Raw genomic sequence first — 26,686 nt, forward strand, 5'->3', positions numbered from 1 at the left:
GAGGGAGGGAAGAGAATAAATCTCTTCAGCCAGAATTCTATAAAGATACAATGAAGTGATCAATGTCAACTTGCTCTGATTGGCTGAAATGTTACCATTCAACCAATTGTGTTTTAATTAACACAAATGTTACTGTCTTGTGTTACCACTGGGGGAAACTGGGGAAACATGGATCTTTCTGTATTGCTTCTTACAATTTGAGGTGAAACTAAGTATCTCAAAATTTTTAAGTTTTTTAGAAAAAAAAAAAAAAAAAAAAAAAAAAATTCCACAACTTCCAATGTAGTTGAAAGTTAGAAGCTGAACCAAAGTGCACTTCAGGACAAAAGATTCCATTCCTTGTCTCACCCCTTCCCCCATCACAATGTGACCAAATTGTTTACAGTCCATTCTCCCAGAGGCTCCTGCCATCTCTTGTAAACTGCACAGTCTGTTACAGACTGTAGCTTCGGCAAAGATTTCTGGAAGACATCACTGAAATTCTGAGTGTCCAATGTGGGCATGAAGCCAGTTTTCTAGCTTCCAGCCTGTCCAAATCTGAGGATATCAGAGTATTCAAATAGCAGCCTGTGAACTCACATTTCAAAGAGACTGTTCCTCTTGCATCCTGGACTTCCACCATGGTAAGGTTCACATCCTTGAGTCTAATGACTTGGTCCTCACCAGGCTTCCTTGCTGGAACATAAGCACCATGAGGACAGAAATACTGATGGGTTCCCTGCTATTGCCCCTGGCCCACAGTGCCTATCACATCGGTGATCCCACAGTGGCCATTTGCAGTTCCTGCCTGTTCATCATCCATTTGTTGTTCTGCTGATAATAGCATTCTTGTTTTTCCTTTGGGGAGCCACCCCTCCCACATTGCAGACAGTCTGAGGGGGAAGGGGAGCTTAATTCAAGGTGCCCTGGTTTCTGCCCTGGCTAAGGAGAAGCAGGAGACCCAAGGCAATCAGAATTGGTAAAAGCCAAGCACTAGATTTTTGCTAAAAATATATTAAAAGACACATTTTCTCTTTCCCCTACAGTTATTGTTCTGATAGGATATCAGCTGGGAGCTACTGAGGACCTCCTCACTACCCTCCCTTGGAAGAGTTTGTCTGCAATGGAGCCAACACAGTGGAAAGCAGAGCTGAGAAATGAACAAACAACTCCCGATGCATCATTTGAGCAGCTGGATTTAGCCACGCCTGAAGCTATTATATCCTTGAACTTTTCAATCATGTAAGTTACTATAATTCCTTTTTTGTTAAAGCTAATTTGAGTTGGGTTTCTATCACTTGCAATCAGCAGTTGACCAGGTGCTTAGTAGATAACGAATGAGTGAATGAACAAATTCAATTCTGTAAGTATTTATCATCTCCTATATGGCAGGCAATGTTTTAAGTCCCAAAGAAAGAGGCAGAGGAGTGACTTCCTCCCTTGAGAATGAAGCATGTGGCCTGACAACCTAGAATCTGGGTCAATCCATCCAATTATGGTGGCTGCTTAGAAATAACCCTTTTCCTCCCAACCTTTTCCTTTACTTCTCCCATAAACATAATTATGGCTTCTGCCAGTGCTAAGCCATGGCCCATGGACCCACTAACACCCCTGCTCACATTAGCTCTTGAGGCCGAGTGGCTTGGTTCTATCTGGTTATCAGATGCAAACTTCATCACAGCAGGGATTTGGGCTAGACATTAGAGGAATAGTGTGGTACCAGATGGTGTTTCTGAAGAAGGTTGTCCTATTTTTGCAGTTTAAGGATTTGATAATAAATCTGCCTGGCAGGCCTCAGATGTGATTTGGCCTCAAAATCGTCTCTGTTAATCCTTGATGCTGTGTGTATCTGTCAAGGTCCAACCAGGAAAAACAGAACCTGCTCTAAGTATCTGAACAAAGGGAATTTAATGTAAGGAACTGATGGCACAGACGAAGGAAGGGGCTGGGAGGGAACTGTGAGGTAACCCAGGGATTTACCACAGTAGGAAGACATGACCACTACCAGGATAGAGAGGCAAAAAATAAAAAAATAAAAAAAGAGGTGATGTTACTTGTATTCAGGAGCTGGAATCATCCAGTGGAGGCTGAAGCCATGGCAGGTCTGTGTGGCAGAAGCTGCTGCCAAGGAAGACATACCATGGCTCCAAGAAAAGCTGCCAGAGACAGAACGTGTGTGGGAGAAAGATTCTTCCTTTTCCCCTCTTCCCACCTCTCAAACTCACGGCAGAGCTTCCCCTTGGCCACACCCAACCCAGCACCTCCCATTGGTCACACCCAACTCAGCAACTCCCAATGGACACACCCAACTCAGCATCTCCCATTGGCCACACCCAACCCACCCGCCTCCCATTGGTCACCCCAACCAGGAGCCACAAATCAGGAATCCTCAGAAGCACAGCATGCAGGGGTCAACCTCCTGTGATACAGAGCAGGCAGGGGCGGGTGGGCATGGATTAGAGGTGGGAACAGATTAAAGATACCAGTACTGTACACTGCTTTCCCCAGAAGCTGCCATCTCTGGGTTCCCACACGCAACACCTCACTTCTCACCTGAGAAGAAATGGCCCTTTGAGATCCAAAGATACCATCACTTAGTCTCTATCAGAAGTTAGGATCAAGTTCCAAGACATTCATACCCTGCTGGTGGGAGTGTAAAATGGCACAACCACTTTAGAGAATTATTTAGCAATTTCTGATCAGTTAAACATACATCCATCCTAAGACCCAGCGAGCCCACCCTTAGGTATTTTCTCAAGAGCAATAAAAACATTGCACAAAAAGAATTATACAAGAATGTGTACAGCATTTTTTCCATAACAGCCAAAATTGGGAACAATTTAAATGTCCATATCCTCTGAGGAGTGGATAAACAAAACTACGGTGGAGTCAAACAATGAAATACTACTCAGCAATTAAAAGGAGCACACTACTTCTACACACAGCAATGTGAGTGAATCTCAAAAAGATTACAAGAAGTCAGACGTAAAAGAGTGCATACTACCTCATTCCGTTTAAGTAGAATCCAAGAAGACATACAAATCTAATCTACAGTGAGAGAAATCATAGTGGTTCTTAGTATGGGGGTTGAGGACTGACTCAGAAGGGACATCAGGGAACTTTCTGCTGTGAAGCAAATGTTCTGTATCTTATTTTGGCTAGTGGCTACCCAGGTTTATAAAAGTGTCAATACTCGTTCAACTGAAAACCTAAACTTTGTGCATGTTAGTGTGTGTTCTTCATTGGTTGTGGGGGACTGGAATATGCCACCCAAAAATATGCCTCTTTGGCATAAGAATTATTTTGAACTGATTATTTTGAGAAACAGCAACAAAAGAGAAGCTCTGGAAATGAAGTAGAAGTTATCCTTTTGTAAGGGAAATTTGCATCTATAAAGGAAGTCTCTATTTGTAACGGTGTCTCCCACTCTGTACCAGAAAAAGGATGACTAAATCTCAAGGAAAAAAAAAAATTTTTTTTGAGACAGCATTTCACTCTGTCATGCAGGCTGGAGTGCAGTGGCACAGTCATGGCTCACTGTAGCCTCAACCTCCTGAGCTCAAGCTATCCTCCCACCTCAACCTCCTGAGTAGCTAGAACTACAGGCGCACACCACAATGTTTGGCTAATTTTGTTTACTTTTGTAGAGATGGCGTCTCAGTATGTTGCCCAGGCTGGTTGGTCGCAAACTCCTGGGCTCAAGCGATCCGTCTGCCTCAGCCTTCCGAAGTGCTGGGATTACAGGCGCCAGCCACTGCACCTGGTCAAGTAACTCTTATCAGGGAGAAGGAACCAAATTAAATTCTGCAAAACAAAACTTCTTTTTTACCATCCATTTCCTGGTCACGTTCGCCATAACTTGCCTCCCCAACACCCTTTTTTCTTTGTTCTAGTTAAAGATGCTATGTAAGGCAGAGTTCTAGGGCACTTCTTTGAGAGTTATTTATTTTTCTCAGGGTATTTCCCATGTGTTTGTGAGGTATAAATGTTAAAAAACACTGTGTTGTTTTAGCCTTGTTAATCTGTCTTTTGTTAAAGGGGGTCTCAGCTAAGAGCTTAGAAGATTAGAGGGAAAATTATTTTTTCCTTCCCTATAATGTTAAATTAGTTGTAATGATACAAAAGCAACATAAAACCCAATTTCAAGGTAAAGGACCAATTTCCTACTTCTCTACTTGGCCTGCACTATCAAGAAAGATAACGTTATTACATCCTGGCAGATCTCTTACTCCACATTTCAATATGGGATATTACCCACAAGCAGGTAGATGGCACTCAGTTTTTTAGGCTAATTCATATGACATAGACCAGGAGTGACAGCAGCCCTAATGCCCCCACCACCCCCATGATTCATGGACATGGGACAAACTCAGCAGAAATGGTTGATGGGTGTTTTACATTAAACTAAGTGGCCATAAATATTTAATCACATGATCCGTACTTTTAAATACATCACCTACCTCTGTGTATTCCTTTTGAAAACGGTGCCCTTCTGGCTTCATCCAAATACCAACTAAGAGCATTGGGAAAAGATACTAGGGCAAGAAATGCAACACTCACTCTGCAAATGTTGCTTCCCCAGCATTCACTTCCAGTTTTCCACCTCCACCCCCACCCCCAGTTTCTATTTAGGGCTCTGTGTAATTCTAGGGAAGCGAACTCTCCCCGCCCCTTCCTTCCATCCTGCCAGCTCTAGGTTTGTAGCATCTGACTCAGACTAGGCCAATCACTGCCTTTTATCCCACCACACCACCTCCCACCAGAGAGACTGGGTGAAGGTGGATGTGTGAACTAAACAGGCCCCATCATATTGAATCACAGTACTTTGGCTTACAAAGACTCTTTCTTCCTCAGGATAGCTGTGGCTTGGAAGTGTAAGGCCTGGAACTACTGAAGCCAGTTTTGCTTCTACGAGTTGAGGCATGGCTAGGACACAGCAGAAAGAAGTGTTGAGAGAACACTAGAGAAATGAAGCTTAGCCCTGCAGACATTATGATAATAAGTCTGAAATCTGTCCTCTTTCTCAACATTTTGGTTACATGAGCCAATAAGCTTTCCATATTGTTTAGTTTGACTTGGGTTTTGTATTTGCAGCCCACAGCATCATAATTATTAAGTGATAACCAGAATGCTAGGCTCATTTGTGAAGCAGGGCATGGTCTGTGAAAAAGGGTGAGACTGGCAATCAGAATGCCTGAGTCCTGATGCTGGCTGGGTCACAATTGAGCTGCGTGATCCTGGGCAAGTCATTTCACCTGGCAGAATCTCAGTTTACTCCTCTGCAGAATGAGGCAATCAGACAAGCAGGGTCTCCAAGTTATGTTGCATTGATAGCAATGAAAGCAATGATAATGATAACAAAATAACTAATAATTTATGTGCCTGATACTGTCCTAATTGCCTTAGATCCATGATTTCATTTGATTCTTTGGTGTCACTCAGGGTTGAATCCAGAATATTATGCAATAGGGCTGCGGTTTAAGAAGACCTTGTACAATTATGGGAAAAGCTGAGAACCAAGGGACAAAAGGGAAAGTAGGAGGATCCACCAACCAGTCCTCCTGAGTCACTTGTGTGAGTGAGGAAGTAGGAGTTTGCCAGGGAGTATAGGAGAGGTCAGGCACGTCCTGCTGCTGTGGTGAGATAGCAAAGGGGAACCCAGTGAGGCAGTCTGCGGAAGACTGGTGTCTCAGAGATGTGGGGGCCCTGGGGCACTGTTGGTAACAAGCCTGGCAGTTGGCAAGAGGTGGCATGGGAAAAAGTGAAGATAAGCTAGAATCTGCTGGTACCTCTGCATCTGTCCCCTACTGTATCCAAGCATAATGATCTTTAGAGAGTAATGGCTGTTGATTCACTTTTACCTTCCAAACTTCATGCCCCAACTTTCTTTCTTTTGATCAACTCAACCTAGATGTATTAATAATACATAAGGAAGAGGATTTGGGTAAGTATAGTTCAAGCGTGGCCAAGTTGACAATGCAGACCAACAAATCTCTGAGAGAAATAGAATAAATAGCTCCCAACGTTTAGAGAAGCTAAATAACTTGCTCAAAATTATCCATTTGGTGAGTACTAGAATCAGGACTAAGAATCAATCAGCACTTCCTACTTCTACTTAGTCCTTTTTCTGTATACTTGGCCACTTGTTCCTCAAATTTAGCTTTGTTTTTAATATAAAATGTGGTTGATTTTATTCATTGTTCTTTCATCTTGTTCACCATCCTTCTCACTGATCACTGTTATCAATGACCCTATCTCTTACTCCTTCTACGTCACCATCCTTAACTACTCAGTTTTGTGGCCTCATGGCCACAAGATAGCTGCTGCAGTAATAGGCAACACATGGGACATGACAGCAGCCAGCTGAAGGAGAGTCCTCATCTCTTGAGACTCTTTTTATTGGCTAGGAGTCCCTTTCCCAGAAGCTCCCATTCCTGGGCCACAGGCTTATGCCCTAGCTGCACAGAAGGCTGGAAATCATGTCTGCATCTAGTGTATTCAGCCTCCATCTTGCGAAGTAACTGCCCAGGAGTTTGAGACCAGCCTGGGCAACATGGCGAAACCATGTCTCTACAAACAATACAAAAATTAGCCAGGCATGGTGGCGTGCATCTGTGGTCCCTGCTACTGGGGGAGGGAAGGCCAGGGGCTGAAGTGGGAGGATCCTTTGAGCCCAGGAGATTGAGGCTGCAATGAACCGTGATTGTGCCACTGTACTCCAGCCTGGGTGACAGAGTGAGACCCTGTCCCATCCCCACCAAAAAAAGAAAAAGAAAGGCAGAGGGAATGCTATGGGGTGGGCATCCATCTGCCATACCCTCGTAAGTTCCTTCTTTTTTAACTTTACCCTTCAGTCCTCAAGACTAGATGGCTTTGTCTGTTTGATTACACTTTGCGTAGAAAGATAGCTTTTTTCTTTTTCCTTTTTTTTTTTTTTTTTTTTGACATAGGGTCTCGCTCTGTTGCCCAAGCTGGAGTGCAGTGGCGCAATCTCAGCTCACTACAGCCACCACCCCCCGGGTTCAAGCAATTCTCTGGCCTCAGCCTCTCAAGTAGCTGGGATTATAGGCGCATGGCACCACACCCAGATAATTTTTATATTTTTAGTAGAAATGGGGTTTCACCATGTTGACCAGGCTGGTCTTGAACTCCTGACCTCAAGTGATCCACCTGCCTTGGCCTCCCAAAGTGCTGGGATTACAGGAGTGAGCCACTGTACCCAGCCAAAGGATAGTTTTCTACTTGAGAATTTATAAAATTGTCTGCATTAGCATCACTATGTAAAGGCTCCAAAAGGAATGTCTTTCAAAAAGGAGTAGTAGTGCTACACTGAACATATAGTTCAGTGTTTCTCAACCATTTTAAAAAATGTTTCAGGCCCCTACAGAGCCTTTTTAGGCATTTTTTTCTTGATCTGCCACCCATGAAACTAAAACCACAGCTATTACATGTATCAGTTTGTATGCTTTATGTCTATCTGTGCTTTACACATTTAAAAACAAGGGTTTTTTTACCTCCCTCGAAACTCATTTTTTTCTTCTTGACTGCCTTATGGTCCTCATTAAGAAGGTATGGTCTAGATGTAACCTTGAGCTCTTTCAGACAGGTATTCCTATTTTCCAATGAGGTAAAGATTGATACTTATCCAATCACAATATGCAGATGTATCAACAAGCCCTGCAAGGCTGCACAGCTGTCAGAGGCATTCGAACCAGAGCAACTCCATCTTGAACAGGGTGAAGTAAAGTGAGGCTAAGACCTACTGGTCTGCATTCCCAGACGATTAAGGCATTCTAAGTCACAGAACGAGATAGGAGGTCGGCACAAGATACAGGTCATAAAAGCCTCTGCTGATGAAACAGGTTGCAGTAAAGAAGCCGGCTAAATCCCACCAACACCAAGATGGTGATGAGAGTGACCTCTGGTCATCCTCACTGCTACATTCCCACCAGTGCCAGGACAATTTGCAAATGCCATGGCAATGCCAGGAAGTTACCCTATATGGTCTAAAAAGGAAAGGCATGAATAATCCACACTTTGTTTAGCATATAATCAAGAAAAAAACATAAAAATGGGAAACCAGCAGTCTTTGGCGCTGCTCTGTGGAGTAGCCATTGTTTTATTCCTCTGCTTTCTTAGTAAGCTTGCTTTCACTTTAGTAAGCTTTCTTTCACAAGAAAGACTTGCCCAGAATTCTTTCTTTATGTGAGATCTAAGAACCCTCTTTGAGATCTGGATCAGGACCCCTTTCTGGTAACACAGCTACTTGAGCAGAGGCACAGAGGAAGGGGTAGTATTTGCCTCCATTTCTGACACAGCTTCTCCACTTACACCAAAGACCTTGACTCATACACTTACTTTACAAACCTTCACATGTGGGGCTTATAAGAAAATATAATTAAAAGCTAGAGCAAGGAAACTGGGCAAAATGAAAGAAACATAATATGACTGCAGGAGAAAGCACGATTCTTAGTTGGGGCTCTGGTTGCAAGTACGGGAAAGAAACTTGAGCTAATTTCAATGATGAGGGGGGCAGGGAGAAGGAATGTTACTGATGGGATACTGTATTCACTTTCCAGGGCTGCCTTAACAGGCACCACAAACTGGGTGGCTTAAACACCAGAAATCTGTTGACTCATAGTTTTGGAGGCTGGAAGTCTGAGATCAAGATGTCGGCAGGGCTGGTTTTTGTCTAAGACCTCTCTCCCTAGTTTGTAGATAGCCACATTCTCTCTGCGTCCTCATGTGGCCTTTCCTCTGGGCCTGCATCTCCCTGCTATCTCTTTCTTTTCTCATAAGGACACCAGTCATATTGGATTAGAGTTTTTGATGAGTAGAGTCAAACTCTGTAAAATACTTGAAGAGATTTGTTCTGAGCCAAACATGAGTGACCATGGCCCATGACACTGCCTCCAGAGGTCCTGAAAATATGTGCCCAAGGTGGTTGGGATGCAGCTTGGTTTCATACATTTTAGGGAGACATGAGACATAAATCAAATACGTTTGAGAAATACATTGGTTTGGTCCAGAAGGGCGGGACAATTCGAAGGGCAGGGGGGTGCTTCCAGGTTACACGTAAATTTAAACATTTTCTGGTTGACAATTGGTCAAGTTTGTCTGAAGACCTGGGATTAATAGACAGAAAATGTTCAGGGTAAGAGAAAAGATTGTGGAGACAGGTTCATTTGAACTCTCAAAGTGGCTGCCCTTAAGAGACAATGCATGACACTTGTTTCCTATTTGGGCCTTTAAAGAGTGCTAGACTCTCAATTATCTCTTCAGGATTGGGAGGTCCTGGAAGAAAAAGATCTAGTTATGTTAATAAAGATTCTTTACAGATGCAAATTTCCCCCCCCACAAAGGATGGCTTTGCAGGGCCATTTCAAAACACGCAAAGAAAAATCTTTTGGAGCAAAATATTTTTAGTTTCTTCTTTGTTACATAATGTTATGCCAGAGTCAGATTGGAAAGTAAGTCATGATATAGAGGGTTAAATAAAACCCAACTAATGGGAATTTTTGGTTTGTAGGGCATGATTCCCCAGACCCCGTAGATAGGAATTTGGGCAAGAGAAAAAAAGCAGAGCTTAGTCCTCCATAGTGGAAATCAGAGAAAATGACCTTGACAAGTTCAATCATTTTAGGAAATTTATTTGCCAAAGTTAAGGACACACGCTCAGGAGACAGGTCTGTGCCTTTCTCCTAAGATGGTTTTGAGGTCTTCCATGTTTGAAGGGCAGGATATTGAGAAGTACACAATTTTCAGATGAAGGGGAGAGGGGAAAATAGTCATTTATGTCTTTGTCAGGCTCAGTGAGTCAGCATTTTTTATGTAAGATAATGCAGCTGGGTTCGGTGGCTCACGCCTGTAATCCCAGCACTTTGGGAGGCCGAGGCAGGTGGATCACGAGGTCAGGAAATTGAGACCATTCTGGCTAACACGATGAAACCCTGTCTCTACTAAAAATACAAAAAATCAGCCAGGCATGGTGGCACACACCTGTAGTCCCAGCTACTCAGGGGGCTGAGGCAGGAGAATCGCTTGAACCTGGGAGGCGGAGGTTGCAGTGAGCTGAGACTGTGCCACTGCACTCCAGCCTGGGTGATAGAGTGAGACTCCTTCTTAAAAAAAAAAAAAAAAAAAAAAAATCAAAAAAATTAGCCAGAAGTGGTGGCAGGCACCTGTAATCCCAGCTACTAGAGAGGCTGAGGCAGGAGAATTGCTTGAACCTGGGAGGCTGAGGTTGCTGTGAGCTGAGATTGCACCACTTTACTCCATCCTGGGCAACAAGAGGGGGGAAAAAAAAAAAAGGAATACGGACAATAAGGTAGAGGAAACAATCAGATATGCAGAGGGGTGACTTTGAGTTCTGTCCTGTGTCCCTATGCAGCTGCAGAAGATAAACCATCAGCTTACATTATCATGGTGAACTTCAACAGAACTGCCTTAGGGTGAAGATCTTGGCGACCACAAGGAATTTTCTTGTGGGCAAAATGTGAGGAAGGTACGTAGCTTTTCATCTTTGTAGCTGTCTTATTTAGGAACCAAAATGGGAGGCAGATATGTGTGATCCAGTTTCTGGCTTGACTTTTCCCTTTGGCGTAGTGAATTTGGAGTCCCAAGATTTATTTTCCTTATTTTCTTTGTAGTAAGAGTTACAGAGGTATCTCATGGACTCCATTAAAAGGTTGAACAAACAGGCCTTAAAAGAGCAGATACCAGGCTGGGTGTGGAGCCTCACCCTGTAATCCCAGCACTTTGGATCACTTGAGGCCAGGAGTTCAAGCCCAACCTGGCCAATATGGTGAAACACCATCTCTACTAAAAATACAAAAATTAGCTGGGCATGATGGCACATGCCTGTGGTCCCAGCTACTTGGGTGGCTGAGGCAGGAGAATCACTTGAACCTGGGAGGCAGAGGATGCAGTGAGCTGAGATGGTGCCACTGCACTCCAGCCTGGCAATAAAGTGAGACTCAATCTAAACAAAACAGGAAGAGAGAGAGAAAGCAAATACCAGGGCTGCTCCAACAGGTATTTGAGATTTTTTCTTCTTTTTGTTTATTTATTTATTTATTTTTTTTTTTTTGAGAGGGAGTGTCACTCTGTCACCCAGGTTGGAGTGCAGTGGCACAGTCTTTGCTCACTGCAACCTCCGCCTCCTGGGTTCAAGCGATTCTCCTGCCTCAGCTTCCTGAGTAGCTGCGAATATAGGCACCCGCCACCACACCTGGCTAATTTTTGTATTTTAGTAGAGACAGGGTTTCACCTTGTTGGCCAGGCTGATATCGAACTCCTGACCTCAAGTGATCCACCTGCCTCGGCCTCCCAAAGTGCTGGGATTACAGGCGTGGGTCACCGCGGCTGGCTGAGATTTTTCCTTCTAGAGCAAGAATCCCAAACCGTAATGCTTCCAAGCACTACAAGGTAGGATTAACCAGGGCAGGGTAAACAAAATGGATTGGCAGGGACTGTGGACAGTGTGGGACCCAACTAAAGAGGGTGCTACTTAGCTCCAGACAATTGCTGCCTTTCAGAATCCCAGGCCTGGTATAGTTAGACAGTCCAATTTTCTAACAGAATCCAAAATCTGGGTTTTTAGTAAAGTTTACAGTATTTTAAAAACAGTGCAGGCCAAATAAAGTACATCTGCCAGCTAGATCTCTGTCCAGTTTGTGGTTTCTTCTTGAGAGCTGTAGAGGAGGAAAGATTTTTCCCTTTACCCTCCTAGGTTTGATAGCTGGGTCTATGAAATTAACTGACAACAGGGAGATTAACAGGAAAAAATGTATCTAAATTTATGAATTCATAATGTAACATGCATGAATGCATCACAGAAAAAAAAAAGTGAATACCTCAAAAAAGCAGTGAGATTTGAGAGCTTCCATTCCATCTTAATAGGAAAACGGGGGTGGGATTCGGGTCACTTAGGAGAGTCGAAGATTTTTAGGAAAGATGAATGAGCCCATAGAAAATAAGATGGGAGACATGCTAGGTTTGACAAAGTTTGTTTGAGCGTGGTATCAACTTCTGGGCTCTCTGTGATGAGTTGATCTTGCCTAGTTGATGAAACTCCCAGGGATGGGACTGATGACAATGCAGTTTCTTTTGCAGGATCTGTCTTTAGGCAGGTAAGGGAAGTTCAGAGAGGGCCTCTCTCTGCACTGCTGTTTTTTAAGTACCTTCAACTCAAAATAATCAATGTATCAAACTGGCAAATTTTGGGGGTAGCACGAACCGAACCCCTTCAGAGCTTTGCTGTGATGTGACTCAGCTTCCTTCTCTATGGCTCAGTTCTGAGGCGAGAGGTCCTGATTGGCCCAGCTAGAGCCAGGGTGTCACTGGGAGGGACGACTCGGTGAAAATGTGGCTACTGAGTGGGCAGAGTGATAGAGTGGTTCCTAAAGAAGAGGGTCTGAAACTGAAGGATCCTCTGGAGGGAGTGAGGGGTCATCAAGGTAAAGCTGTTTATCACTTTTCAGTGTCAATGGGAATTGTATCACCAGTGGGAAGCAACTTGCAGCTTATGGAAAAGAAAGAACAAAATGAAATAGGCTTAAACTGAAACACAAGGAATTTAAATCAGACATTTGGAGAAACTTCCAAAGTTTGGAAGTTTCCAAACTTCCAAACTTCTCAGAGCTGCAGAGCTCTGAGAATTTACCATGGGGTCTCAGGTCCTATCAGATTGAGTCAGAACATATCTGTCTTGCCTGATCTTTGGGAAGACCTTGTCAAGCATCGTCTGTCTTTGTCTCCACTCCCTTTTTCTAGCCCCTAAATCCCAGTTCACATGCAACACATTCACTGCCTCCCCCGAGAAGAGCGTGGGCCATTTCTTATCTCACCAGCTTGCAGATCAACGTGTGATTTGAGCACTGAGGCCCAGTCACACCTCCCCTCCCCTTGCCTTCCCATTGAGCCACTGAAAGTCCCAGCAAATCCTTTGATGTTGCTGATTTTGTATTTAAGGTGGTGTCTTCATTTGGGCAAAAATAATCTCACTCTGATGGGCTGATACCAATGGGAAACTGGCGTTGTCAATTGTTATTAAGTTAGAGGATATATGGAGGGTGATGATAAACTCCCTGCGTTATGAGTTATTAAGAACAGATTGGTACCCCTACTCGTTTGCTTTAACATGCTTCCTTCACCCCCATCTATTAACTTGTGGCTATTTGAAGGCTACATATGCAAATAGAGGCAGAGCTATCAGTGGAGGGGGGTGGGGGGGGTGGATGGGGGGACACAGCTGCTTTGGGGGAATAAATTAAATCACATCCACTGAACTATTTTGCTGTTTAAATCCATTCTAAAGATATCCTAGGAGCAATGAGGGCTCTCAAACAACCCAGCTAGGGCTCCAGAACATTCATTCTGATGGTAGTTCTGTCCAAAACTTGAAGGACAACAGCTGCAGAAGGAAATTATAGCATCAGAAATTTCCCAGCTGCTCAACTCCCTGTGGACCTGCTTCTGATAACTTTTCTTTCTTTTATTATTTTTATAACTAATTCATATAATGCTTTGAAGTCAACACAGTTGACAGGGTGTTTTCTGACCTTTCATTTATTGGAATATTATGGAATGCCTGTCATGTGCCAGGAACCATTCTAAGAGTGGAGACTTTCACGGCAAACAAAACAGACAAGGGTCTTGCTTTTGTGGCTCTTACACTGTGATGGCAAGAAGGAGAGGAAGAAAAACAAGTCAAGAAATAAATGAGCAAGATAATGAACTGTAGCGGCAAAAGGCACGATACCCTTCCCCACCTCATAAGGGTCATGGCCCACACTCCTATAGCAAAAGACAGGTTAACAAGAGAAAAATATAACGCATTTATTTAATCAAAGTTTTATGTGATATAGGAGCCTTCAGAAATTTAGACCCAGAGACCCAAGGAAAACCATCTATTTTTATGCTTAGGTTGTATGAAGAATGGATAGTCACGTAGAAGTATGATTGGACAGAAGGGTATAATCTAATGGTAATAGACTGAGGTGGAGAATCCAGTGAGTAGAAAAAACAAGCTCAGTTTCTCCTACCATGCTGTCACTCAATAATCAACGCAGAGGCCTTCAGTGTTCCCTGGTCATCAAGAAGCATGTGAGGATTCCTTCTCACCATCAACCAGCCAGTCAGTCAATTATGCAGCAGATTCTCCTGCAGAAACCACCTGTCTTTAACTCAACTCTTTTCTGACACTATCTACCTGGAGATAGCATCACAACCCACACATTGAAGGCTCAGTTCCACAAGACTGCCCCGACTTCCAATGCCAGTTGCAAGCCCCAGGTTGTCTTACCTCTGCTTCTGACCAACCAGCTATAAATTGGGGTTCCCACAGTTCCCTCTTTGGGTGCGATTAATTTGCTGGAGTAACTCACAGAACTCAAGAAAACACTTACTTATGTCTATTAGTTTATTACAAAGGATATTACAAAGGCTACAGATATACAGCCATAGGAAGAGGAACATAGGGCAGGGTCTAGAAGGGTCTCAAATGCAGAAGTTGGGAATATGTAAGTCCCCATGTGCTCAGCTCTCCCCAGGCTCTCTGAACTCTGTCCATTTTGGGTTTTTATAGAAGCTTTATTACGAAGGCATGATTGATTAAACCATTAGCCTCTAGCTATCAAGTTAACCTTCATCCCCTGTCTCCTCCCTGGAGGTTAAGGAGTGGGTCCAAAAGTTCCAGCCCTCTGATCACAATGCTGATTCTCCTGGCAACCAGACCTTTATTCTGTAGTATCTAGGGGCTTTCCAAAAACTATCTAATTAACATAAGCCCAGGTGTGTTGGAAGGGGCTTGGTGTAATTAAAAAAAGACTGTCTTTCACTTTTATTGTTTAGGTGCTACTTCAGGAACCAAAGACAAAAGGGCAAATACGTTAACAGACGATATTCTTATTGCTCCAGTCACTTAGGAAATAACAAGTCTTACAGGAACTGAGAGTCGGGAATCAGGATGAACCAAAAAATACCTGGTAATATCACACCCATCAAGGCCTGTCGGCTCTGATTCTTGACTCTCTGTGTAGCATTCCTCACCACTTCCACCCCACCCTGGTACAAGGCAGGACACCTCTGAGGTGAAGGTCTTTAAATGGGAAGGGAGAGAGGCCTTTCTAGGTTTTATGGCTTGCTTTGCGGGAGAGATGTTCTAGTTTCTATGACCCACCTTGAGGAAGAAGAACTCTGGCTTCTATGACTCATTTCAGGGAAGAAAGAGGGGCGGAGATGGGGGGGGGTAGGGCAGGAGAAGGTCAGAGAGACCTTGCTTGCTTCAGAGGTCCATCCAGTCTCCTTTAGTTCAAAGTACTCAGCATGCCAAAGCGCCATACTTTGTAGTATTGTGTTCTGAGCCCCAACAAGACAATCAGGTATGGACTTGCTGAAGAAGTGCATCAGAGGTGAGACCTAAATGACAGGAAGGAGTCAGCTTTGTGAAGATCTGGGATGTTCTAGACCAGTGATTCTCAACTAGAGACAATTCTGCCTTCCAGGGGGCATTTGGCAATGTCTAGTGGCATGGTGGGTTGACAACCCACCAGAAGGTGTGCTACAGCATCTAGTGAACAGAGGCCAGGAAAGTGCTAAACATCCTACAATGTACAGGACACTCCCCTCAACTCCCCTGTACACATACACAACACAGAATTATCAAGCCCCAAATGTCAATAGTGCTGAGGTTGAGAAACTCTGTTCCAAAGAGAATAGCTTCAAACAGAGGGAACAGCATGAAAGTTTCAGGAAAGGAAACAAAACTGGGGGTCCGAGTATATTAAACGTTACCATTAAACTGGGGGTCTTCTGGGATGGCTCCTGTTCCAGCTGCAGCTTGGCCAGGCTTGGTTCCAGACTATGGGTTAGGTTAAAATCTGCTGCAAATCTTCTCTCACTCTCCTTGGACAAGCAGCTGACTAGGGCACACCCTTCTCCTGGTGGATCCCAGAAGAACAGGGGAGAGATAAAGTGCACCATCCACACATTTCAGGGTTCTTTCCATGTCATGACCATGAATATGCCACTGGCCAAAAGAAGTCTCATGGCCAAGCCCCAAGTCCAGGGATGAGGAAGTCTTCTCCTCTACCATGTAAAGCCATGGCAGGGTTATTCTAGAAGGTTAAGAATCACGTGGAATGATCCACCTTTTCTCACAGGGTGTGGCAGAGAGGGAGATAGGAATGGAGACACAGGCAGGTGCAAGGTCAGAGAGACGTGGACTAAGGACTAAGGATTTTATTGTAAATACACTGAAAAGCCACTGGGTGGGCTTAATCTAAGGAGTTACACATAATCAAATTACATTTAACAATTATAAACAGCTGCTTTGTGAAAAAATAGGTTGTAGCCCACAAAAAGAAGGCAGGGAGACCAGTTAGGACACCATTGCAGTAGACCAGGTAAGATACAATAGTGTCATGGATGAGGATGTGGACAAGGGAGGTAAACCACAGTGCACAAACTTAGGATATGTTTCAGAAATAGAATCATTGGAATAGATTGATAGATTTGGGATTCAAGGAAAGGAAAAACATCAAGAATGACTCTAATAGCTCTGTCTTGAGCCTCTGCACTAGATGGGAGGTGGTACCATTTACTGAGATGGATGACTAGGGAATGAATGTGTCTGGGGAAAAATCAATCTTTATCTCATTTAATTTAATTGTGTCAATAACCCTATCCAGAGGTATTTTTATTTTCTCCTTTCCTCAAAGGAGGAAACAGGGTCTAGGAAAAGTAGACTAACTTGTCCCAGATCCGAGTGCTGGCCAGTGGCAGAGGCAGGATTTGAATATAATTAGTCTGCATTCTATACGGGCTACCCAACGGCATATGATTGTTTTACTACTTCTCTGACCCTGTAGGAGACCCTACATGGCTTGGGGCTGTGAAAATCTTACCTGCTTCTGAATATATGTTTTTCTAGACCGTACACTGTAAAATTAGTAATTTGTGTTTGGGCAGTAGGAAGTAGGCATTAGACTGAAAGCAGGGAAACCTGGACTCATGTCCCAGCTCATCTCCTAACAAGCTTGTATATAAAGAATGAAGCTTGGCTGGCCATGTTGGCTCACGCCTATAATCCCAGCACTTTGGGATTCTGAGGCAGGTGGATCACCTGAGGTCAGGAGTTCAAGACCAGCTTGACCAACATGGTAAGACCCCTATCTCTACTAAAAATACAAAAATTAGCTGGACCTGGTGGCAGGTGCCTGCAATTCCAGCTACTTGGGAGGCTGAGACAGAAGAATTGCTCGAACCTGGGAGACTGAGGTTGCAGTGAGCCACGACTGCACTACTGCACTCCAGCCTGGCAGCAGAGCGAGACTCTGTCCCAAAAAAAAAAAAAAAGAGAGAGAGAGAATGAAGCTTGTTTCTAAGGGCCTTGATAACAATGAGCAATACAAATAAAAACAAAGAATGAAGCTTGTTAGAGGAAAAGTAAAGACCAAACTCACATGAACCTGGGTGATCTGGCCCCTGCTTCCTCTCCAACCTTTCCTCCCTCACCATGTTCCAGCCACCCAGGGACTCCTCTTAGTTCCTGGGACGGACTGAGTTCTTGCTCACTCAGGCCTCTGTACTGCCTCCTCCAATGGGTTCCTCATTCATTGCTGTTCAGTGTTCGCTTTTTATTCCCTCCATAGTACTTAGCACTGCAAGTTCTTAAAAATGGCTCCTTTTTCCTTTTTCCTGCCAGAAGCATGAGGGATTTTTTTCTCTGATCTTCACTGTGAGAACCTGGTAGGGCTCCTGAAGGTAAACCCATAAAAGTGTGAGCAGCACCTAAGACTAGGCCTCCTCAGAATTTTTACACCTCGATCCGGTCCACACTGAGCTTCCAGTAATTTGTCAATTACAGTTGAACACATTCATCCCAATCCTGGCTCAGCCAAGACATCTGCTCTCAGGAAGCTGGGATTCTCTGTAGCCACCCACCTGTCTCTCCAGTTTTTTGGGGGCAGCAGCTTGCCCTGTAAGCAAAATTCTCTGATGGCTCTAAGAGCTGCTGATTTCAAGTGTGTTCAGCATTTTTCTTGTTGTGAGGATGATTCCAAGCTCTTTACATTGTAGACCAAAACCAACTATGGTTTTTATTGTTATGTTTTGTCTGCCTCCTCTGCTAGGCAGAGACTGTCTCCATTTTCTTCACTCTGTTTCCCCAAGACACTGGAGCACAGTCTGGCATATAGAGGGGGCCCAAGATGCAGGGCTTGTGAATTAATGAGAGAACCTGTGTTCATCCCGTCATGTCAATTTCCTTAGTTAGGCATGAAATGTGTAATCTCTCGAAGATCCTTTCTAGCACATAAATGCTGTGATGATGAAGCCAGGGGATTTCCTTGGGAGATGTGACCTGAAGGGTAATTCACCAGGCCATAAAGACTATTAAAAGGATTGAAAATTGCCCAATTTGCTAGCCAATCTCCTGATAAGAGTTTTGTGTATAACCAGAGGACCTCAACTATCAAAAGAGGGGGTCCCCCAGCTACTAGGGGCTAAGAAGAACAGAAGAGACTGGAAGGCCTTTTTAATATTTCCAATAACCACTTGGAAATGGTATGTTTCTCTATTATTAGGAATATGGACTCAGTAATGCCATTTATTCGTTTTAAAAATATGAGAATGAATTAATTACTGCTGACTACATGTTGTTTTGTTTGGATGACATGGTATTTCAAAACATGCCATTATTAAGAGGAAGAATATTGGCCATCTTCTTGGTGACTGACTTTTTTATTTATCTTAATAGAGATGGGTGTCTCGCTATGTTGCCCAGGCTAGTCTTGAACTCTGACCTGGAGCCATCCTTTTGCCTCAGTCTCCCAAAGTGCTGGGATTACAGGAATGAGCCACCATGCCCAGTCTCAGTGGCTTTAAAGAGCCGGGTTAGTAGGTAATTCAGAAGGTGATATCTCAGGTTCCTTGATCCTTAACCTCTTACAATCTTCCCCACCAAGTTAGAACCTGTGTCATATTCCTCTGAACTGAGTTTGTCCCCTTTGGGGGACCCCACATGCAGTGGACACCTAATGATTCAACCTGTTCACCATCCCTTCAGCACTGAACTGGCAATAGTATCCTCATTATTCATGAGAAAACCGTTCCTCTCCCCTCCCAGACCATGAGGATTGAGTGGAATTCACTCCATCCTTCTCAGCTCCCTGGTGAGTAGGTGGCTGGAACTAGTCAATGGGTATATTTCAACCCAGGGATGGGAATATGGCCAACTCTGAACAATGAGAGTCAGCCTCAGGATTCTAATGGAAGTGTCTATAAGAAAACTCTGTCTCCACCAGACCAGACACTGGCAGGGTACAAGCCTACAACTGTTGGCAGCCGCCTTACCACCACATCACCAGGGTGTCTGTGGCTGGGCTCCCTAAGGAGAAGACTCTGAGGCAAGGATTTCTGTGCAAGAGGTTTATTCTGGAGACTCCCAGGAAGCATGGGAAGGAGAATAGGAAAGTGAGACAGGACAGAGAAGGGGGCTAAATCATAGTGCATTGGAGAGCAGGCTGCCACAGCGGGCAATGAGGCTTAGCACTATTGGAAACATCTGGAGAAAATATAGAACATGTCCAGGAGTCTTCCCAACCAAAGACAGTGTAGTTCATTGTTGAATCTACTAAATTGGTCTGTCTTTGACTGAAGGCTGCTACTAGGGCCGTTAACTCCGTAGTTCTTTTGCCCGCCCACAACAGACTGAACCAGCCCCTGTGAAAAGAGAAAGTCCCCAGGCTGGGAATCACCCGAGCTGCACTGAGGAACCCTGGGTGTGTGTCCAGGAATGCCAAGTGCAGAAGGGCTATGCAAGGGGCACCATCATGACCTGCTGCTGAGACCGTCCCTGAGACCAGAGCAGCAGAGACAGAGAAGAGCAAGTGATGGGCAAGGACAGAGTCCCAGTCCCAGTTTCTGGCCCCTGTATCTGGCCATGTCTCAGCTAGCTCTGTCACTGGACTTTCCTTTGGGACCAATATCTCTCTTCCTTCCTAAAGATGGAAAAACCAGTCTGGAGACTGGTTTCTGTCCTGTGTAATGAAAAGATTGTGATGTATACAGCTTTTTACCCCATCTTAAGAATATTTGAGCACTTATCTCCACAGAGGGCAGAACCTGTAATGAATTTACTTTTCAGTCCTCCATAACAACTGTCACAAGGTTTGTGCAATTTTCAAGATATATTGGGTAGATGAACGAATGGGTACTGAAAAGACCCACTAAAATTTAATGCAAATCTGTAACAACAGATGCCCACTTAAGGCATGTGGCAGAGGGCAGGTGGCACAGAGAGAAAGCAGTTGGAGTGGATTTATCCTGGCAGTGGCACCCTGTGAGGAGGGGTACTGGCAGGTCCCACTGGGGCTCCCAAGTGAAAAAGTCCCAGTGCTAGTTCCTGCTACCAAGAAACCTAGAGCTTCTCTGCTTCTAGCTTTTTCCAAAGGCTCACTTTCCAGCTTTTCCTTCCGTTCTGAGAGCTATACCATAGCTTCCAATAAATTCTTTATTGTTTGTTAATTTGGCCTAATATTGTGACTCAGTCTCTGTCGCTTGCCACCCTAGAACCCTAGCCAGCACAGAAATGACAGAGTGAAACCATCTCCACACCAACTAGCGCTGCTTCCTCTCTTCACAGTTGCAGATTCTGTCTCTAGTGGCAGCATTAAGGGAAATTGTGTCATCAAGCCTGCTTTGCTCTAAGATGCTGACTTTAACAGATTAGAAATGTTCCCGGCACAGCCCACGCTTCTGCTAATAAATGATTCCATATCTATCATGAATGAATTTCAAGTCTTCCATTACTGGGCTGTGTACCTACTCACGAAGTACATTTCCAGGCGATTTTGTCTGAATTACATGGTTAATTGCCTCATATTTTCAGCTCATGTTACAGGCCTTCTGAGTTAGAATGAGAGAGAGAAATACCATGTATCACTTCCTACACAGGGGACAAATTCACGGATAGAGCCAGGCACGTGGAAAACGGCTTCATTACATATATTAATGATGAATGCTAATTTGTTTCTAGCTTCCAAGTGTAAGTAGTTAAAAAGAGCCAGAAAAGGAGGGTGACGAGTAGGAAAGTCAGCCAGTTAGCCAGATGTTTTTACTTCCAAATTTTATACTAATTCGTTCAGTAATTTGTTCCTCAAAATCTACACATGTGCAAGGTTCTCTGCTAGGAATGTTGGAAGGTAAATTCAGAGAGGTGACCTCAAATATCATTCTAACTGAAGGTGTGGTATGTGTAACCCATTTAAAAAAAATAAGAAAATAAAAGAGTCACTTAAGTAAGCTACAATATAAAGCAGAGAAAGACAAATACCAACTGGAAGTTTAGGCAATAAATCCTATGGGGGTCCATCGGGAGGTAAGTTCAGAGTTATAGAAGGTGAGAGCCATGGTGAGACCTGTTCCCAAAGGCAGGCTCTTGATGGACCTTAAAGGAGGGGCAGATATTAGTTGGGTGAGGCAGAGGTTGACGTGATTCCAGGATTGGGAAATGGCACAGGGAAAGTAGGAACCATGCATATTGCCAGTCTTACTTGCAAGTGGAGTCCCCCAGTATAAAAGTCTAATTAACAGTTGGAACTGGACATTGACTCAAGATCAGTTGGAAATTTGGATTTAGGAGCAAAGTGCCTGTAAAGGCATATTCCTAACTAGTCACGTGGAAAACAACCAACCACTAACAGTTGTGGAGTGATTACTTAGCAACTGTTAGCCTTGTATTCCTTACCTATGACTGTGTTAAAAAATAATCCTTAAACCTAGCAGCTTAAAACAACAAGAGATATTTATTATTTTGCATAGTTTCAGCAGGTCAGGAAATCAGGAGCAGTTTAGTTGAGTAATTCTAGTTTAAGGTCCTTCATGAGGTTTCAGTTAAGATGTCGGTGAGGGCGACAGTTATCTGAAGGCTAGATGGGGGCTGGAGGAGCCACTTCCAGAGAGTTCACTCACATGGCTGCTTAGCTATGAGCAGGGGCTTTCCGTTCTCCACAGGGCTGCTTGAGTCCTCAAGACATGGCAGCCAGTGTTATCCAGTGCGGTGATTCGAGAGAGCTAGGCAGAAATTGCAGTGTCATTTATGACTCAGCCTTGGAAGTGACATTCTTGTATTTCTCCAATATGCTTTTGGTCACACAGATCATCCCCATTCAGTGTGGGAACAGACTACACAAAGGAGTGACGAGCAGGAGGCAGGAACCATTGGGAGTCATCTTGGAGGCTGACTAGCACAAGTCCTTACAGACATTGTATCTTCAGAACTTGAAAACAATGGTGCTATTCATATTATTTCTCCATTTTATAGAAGGGGAAATGGAAACTCAGGGCAATTAAGTAAATTTCCTTCAAATTTCACAACCAATAGGTGGCAAAGCCAGGATTTGAACTTGTGTCTGTCAGACTCAGCCTGGATTCCATCTGTATGAGTTTGCCAGAGCTACCATAACAAAGGACCACACACTGGGTGGCTCAAAACAACAGAAATTTGTTGTCTCACAATTCTGAAGACTAAACATCCCAAACCAAGGTCTCGGCAGGGCGATGCTCCCTTTGGGTAGAATCCTTCCTTGCATCCTCCACCTTCTGGTGGTGGCCAGCAGTTCTTGGCATTCCCTGGCTTGCAGGTGCATGAGTCTCATCTCTGCGTGCCTCTTCACAAAGTGTTCTCCCGGTGTGTCCTCACATAGTCCTCTGTGTCCGTGTTCAAATTTCCCTTTTTTGTTTGTTGTTAAAGAAAAAATTATTCAACAACACTTGTTAAAACACAGCAAGGAAGACTTTATCCAGAACCATTGCAATAGGTACAGGGAACACTGCAAAAGGGTCTTGCAGTGGGGGAGAGAGATTGGGCTCAACTCCGAATACATCATGGGCCAGTGGGAATTTACAGCTACTGAGCAGGGTGGAAGTCAGTGGGTGGAAAATTACCAAGAGGAAAATATCAATGGTAAGGGGGATCCTGGTTAAACCAACCCACCAGGATTCTTGCTGAAGATAGGCTGGAGTGATCAGACATCACCTGGGGGATGGTGGAGGATGAGGAACCTGATCAGATATCAAGGATGATCAGATCTGAAGGATGAGGAGCTTCCTCTTAAGCTGCTTCAGCAGGGTTCTTTGTTTGTTTGTGTGAACCCAGAAAATTTGAGACAGGTCTCAGTTCATTTAGAAAGTTTATTTTGCCAAGGTTGAGGACACGTGCCCATGACAGCCTCAGGAGGTCTTCATGACATGTGCCGAAGGTGGTCAGAGCACAGTTTGATTTTATACATTTTAGGGAGACATGAGACATCAGTCAACATATGTAAGATGCACACTGAACATTGGTTCAGTCTGGAAAGGCCGGGGGTGAGCTTCCAGGTCATAGGTAGATAAGAGATAAAGGGATGCATTATTTTGAGTTTCTGATTAGCCTCTCCAAAGAAGGCAATCAGATATGCATTTAAGTCCCTGAGCAGAGGGATGACTTTGAATAGAATGGGAATCAGGTTTGCCCTAAGCAGTTCCCAGCTTGACTTTTCCCTGAAGCTTATTGATTTGGGGGGCCCAAGATATTTTCCTTTCACATTTGTTCGTTTGTTGGTTTGTTTTTGCTAAAATTGGATTTTACAAGGAAGTACACTGATGGAGCCAGGAAAAGTTTTATAAGCATTACTGACGTGTGTGAAGCAAACTTCAAGGCCGAGCAAAGATTATTTGTCAAAGGACACTAGTCATATTGAATTAGGGCCCACCCTAATGACCTCATCATAACTGAGGGTGTTATCACGCTCAACACCTGTCGAAGGAAGTTAACTCTACAAAGACCCTATTTCCAAATAAGGTTCTCACCAGTGGAGGGTGTCCGGGTTCTTGGTGTCAACTTGTTCTTAGTATCTTCTAGACATTCCAGAACTGATGTCAGATTTGGGTCATCAGAGTCTACAAACCATATCGGTGAAGGAGATGGATAGGATTCCGTGATGTTGCAGTGGAGCGTGAGCGGCGGCGGCAAGTGCGGGCTGCCTGGCAGCAAAACCGGGAACTGGCAGTGCAGCTTGTCCAGCTTCCAACTGATGATGTGAAATTGCTCGTGGTTCTTGCTGAAGATGTGTTCCTGGACCAAACTGAGGGTCAGGCTGCTATTTCTCGTGGCCCAATAACGAGATGCAGATGAACTGGGGAGGAAGAGAGTTTTTATTTCCATAACTAGTTACAGGGAGAAGGTCTGGAAATTATCACCAGACCAACTCAAAATTACCAAGTTTTCCAGAGCTTATATACCTTCTAAGCTGTATGTCTATGTGTAAATGTGTATTTATTCAAAGACGTAAGTGATTAACATCTTATAATCTATAACTAAGGTCTGAGTCCTGAAGACCTTTCTCTGGAGCCTCAGTAAGTTTACTTAACCTAAATGGGTCCAGGTGCTGGGGTGATTACCGTTATCTTGTCTCCTGCTAAATTATAAAGGTTTGGGAAGTTCCTTTAGACCCCTATAAACTTGTTTGTGGAGGCCTGGGGAGTTATTCAGACCCCCAGTAAAACTTGTTTAATCCTAAAAAGGTCCTGTTAAGAATTCCTTTGTTATATTGTCATGCTTCAAGGCCCAGGAAAAGCCTAGGCAAAACTCTTGCTGGGCTCTTTGTTACATTTCAGCCTTTGTGTAAGAGCACTGGCTCAATCAGCTTTTTCTGTTTAACCTAGCTACTCAGTCAATGCTGGGACAGTTGTACTGGAGGCCTGCATTAGTGAGACCTGGCCTGCCACAAGGTCACATTCTGAGGTAGCGGGAATTAGGACTTCAACATATCTTTTTAGAGGGACACAGTTTAGCCCATAATACCATCTGACCCCAGAGCCCACTCTTTAGCCATCACAACCCCTGCTCCTGTTGAAAGTGTAGGGGAAATAAAAATAGCTTCCGTCTACCCTTCTCAGTGAACTAGTCTACAAATTAAATTGGCATAAGGCAGGTTAACAGGAGGAAACCATTTTAATTATGTACATATGCACGCACAGGAGCCCCACGAAAATATAAGACTCAAAGAAGGGCCAATATGGGCACAGTGGCTCATGCCTGTAATTCCAGCTACTTGGGAGACTGAGGCAGGAGGATTGCTTAAGCCCAGGAGTTTGAGACCAACCTGGGCAACATAGCAAGACCCCATCGCTCTCTTAAAAAAAAAAAAAAAAGCCAGATGATTGACACTTAATCTGAGCTACAGAAAGGCATAAGTGTTTGGGGTTTCTAGGAAACAGTAGAGACAGATTGTAGGAGGTTGAGGGGAGGAAATGTATGGTGAAAATAAAGTTTATCTTGTTATGCAGATAAGAGTCTCTCAGTTAATAAAAGTTGGCTCAAAGCAGCTTTCTTCCTGGTATAGATACCTTTACTAATGAAAATTTCCTTTATATGTTTCTCTCTACAAAAGCGGAGTTTGTAACTGCCCAAGGGGTTCACCTTGCCCACTGCCTAAACAGAGCCGATTCATCAAGGCAGAGAAATTGCAATAGAGAAAGAGTAATTCACGCAGAGCCACTGTGCAGGAGACCAGAGTTTTATTATTACTCATATCGTCTCCCCAAGCATTAGTTTTTAAGGATAGCTTGGTGGGTGGCGGGAAGCCAGTGAGCCAGGAGTGCTGATTGCTCAGGGATGAAGTCATAGAGAGTCGAAGCTGTCTTCTCGTGCTGAGTCAGTTCCTGGGTGGGGGCCACAAGATCAGATGAGCCAGTTTATTCATCTGGGTGGTGCCAGCTGATCCATCAAATGCAAGGTCCACAAAATATCTCAAGCACTGATCTTAGGAGCAGTTTAGGGAGGGTCAGAATCTTGCAGCCTCCAGCTGCATGACTCCTAAACCACAATTTCTAATCTTGTGGCCAATGTTAGTCCTACAAAGGCAATCTAGTCCCCAGGCAAGAAGGACATCTGCTTTGGGAAAGGGCTGTTACAAAACAATAAACTAAGTTTCTCCCAAAGTTAGTTCAGCTATGCCCTTGAATGAACAAGGACAGCTTGGAGGTTAGAAGCAAAATGGGGTCGGTTAAGTTAGATCTCTTTCACCGTCTCAGTCATAATTTTGCAAAGGGGATTTTAAGTTCTGTTTTACACAGTGGAGGGGAAGATGAAGAGCTTTTACTGTGTTGGCTGGTTCTTGATTTCTTTTAGTTCAAAATAGTTAATATGCCTAGGTAGCTTATTCTGGTATTCTATAGTCATATTTTGGAGTCCTGTGTCCTGAGCCCAAAACAGACATTTTGAGAAATGGCTGAACAGGTAAGAGGGAGAGGCTTGGGAGCAGGGGAGCCCTCTCTTTGCTTCTGAAATCTCTGAACAAGAGGCCAACTGTTCCTGCTGTAGGTGGCTGGAGGAGCCAGTGCCCAAGGGACCTGAGCAGGGACCCTCAGCTCCTTGGCCTCTTCCTTGCGCCCATTTTCCCTAGTATCACAGCTGGAGTGTGGCCTTGGCTTCTGTAAGGCAAATAGCATTTTTTCTCCCTGTTGAAAATAAGGAAAGAGCTTTCTCTCCCTTGTCTTCCTTTTCTTTCAGAATTACTTTTTCTGTCCTTCTCAAATGTATGTAAATCTTATGAATGGCTAAATAGCCTCTGATCAGTCTCACAACTCAAGAATATTTCCTCAAGGACCTGGGAGCCACCTCTTTCTCTTTGAAATGTAATCATCAAGGAAGATAAATCCC

General features: G+C 44.0%; 1 long non-coding RNA gene across 11 annotated transcripts in view; it reads left to right on the forward strand.

Annotated features, from left to right (window-relative positions):
- LOC111533110 overlaps positions 1-26,686 on the forward strand; it is a 130,276-nt gene that overhangs the window by 42,842 nt on the left and 60,748 nt on the right. For 8 of the 11 annotated variants that reach the window (XR_002728750.2, XR_002728752.2, XR_002728759.2 and 5 more), the window contains exons 4-5: positions 1,026-1,221; positions 10,370-10,483. This is a non-coding gene — a long non-coding RNA (uncharacterized LOC111533110). The remainder of the gene's footprint in view (positions 1-1,025; positions 1,222-10,369; positions 10,484-26,686) is intronic. The other 3 variants (XR_002728761.2, XR_002728766.3, XR_002728769.3) reach the window with 1 other exon arrangement.

This window comes from Piliocolobus tephrosceles, chromosome 2, assembly GCF_002776525.5.
Source record: "Piliocolobus tephrosceles isolate RC106 chromosome 2, ASM277652v3, whole genome shotgun sequence".
In the NCBI taxonomy this organism is placed as follows: Eukaryota; Metazoa; Chordata; class Mammalia; order Primates; family Cercopithecidae; genus Piliocolobus; species Piliocolobus tephrosceles.